Source organism: Echinops telfairi, unplaced genomic scaffold, assembly GCF_000313985.2.
Source record: "Echinops telfairi isolate 266 unplaced genomic scaffold, ASM31398v2 ScPeMD7_7427;HRSCAF=8465, whole genome shotgun sequence".
Lineage (NCBI taxonomy): Eukaryota > Metazoa > Chordata > Mammalia > Afrosoricida > Tenrecidae > Echinops > Echinops telfairi.
Window position 1 is genome coordinate 3,050,399 of NW_022111327.1, and position 1,210 is coordinate 3,051,608.

The window sequence follows — 1,210 nt, forward strand, 5'->3', positions numbered from 1 at the left end:
TGTTTTGTGAGGTGGAGGACTTTGTGGACTGGTGTTGGGTTAATGGGTTAATGTTGGACTTGTGGGCTTGGGCAGCATTTGGTTGGAATGTTTTCGTGATGAACTTTCTTTACATAAAACTCTCTCTTATACATGAGTTGCTGTGGATTTGTTTCTCCAAAGTACCTAGACTAATACAACTTCCATATATAATAAAGATAATGAGTTGAATTTTTCTTGATTCATGGTTATCTACCGAGGTTTTTTAAGTTTTTGGGGGGATGAAAATGAGCTTTCTGTTATGCAGTGTGTAATCATCAAAGTAAGGAATATGTGTAAAGCAAGCTAAACATTGGAAAATACGCACTGTATTTTATCTTCTATTATGGAATCATCTATGCCTATGTGAGTAAAACTTGTCTTTCCTGAATCTGTAAACTAAATTCTCACATAAGAATGAAATTGTTGCCTGTGCTAATTTGGGGGGTGCCTCCATACATTCATCAGATATGTCACATTGCTTAAGAAAGAACATTGACTCAAAAGAACTTCATATATGTTTGTTCCTTTTTTCAGGCAAGATGCAAGTGATGGTATAGTGTATGTGGTTCCAAAAAAATTTCTCTGGAACTCTTCCACATTTATGTGTTTCTTTCTAGTGCTTTTGCACCAGTGAACTGCTTGGTAATCAGTATTAGGCAGGATTTGTTTTGATGGATTTTCAAAATCTTCTCTTACATTATGTAAATATCCTTTTGTCACTCATAGAGATCTGTGCATCTCTTTCATTTTACTTGTTAATCTTGGAGAGCTTGACTCGTCCCCTGAAAGTGTTGCAGTATATTAATCCATATCACCCACATAAACGCATCCATCCTCTAGGGTTTGTATTTCATTGGCAATGTTTTTAGCTTCTTTTTTGATATCTCCTCTTTTTGTCTGGTCTTCGGCAATATTTTCTAAGGCATCTAAAATTAGAATGTCAAATTCTAGAATTGCACTTATTACTACAGCATGATCTTACCAACGTATATTAGAAAGACATTTTAATACTCGGTTATTGCTGCAATATGTTTTAAGACCTTCCCACCGGTGAAAATAAGAGGGAAAAAGAATTGTGTGAAGTAGTTGGACAGTAGGGGGTGGGGGGAGAAATCAACTGCTTCTAGACAATAATCAACATCCTACAAGACTAAGTGAACGTGCAGCACATGGTATGTAATGGCATTTT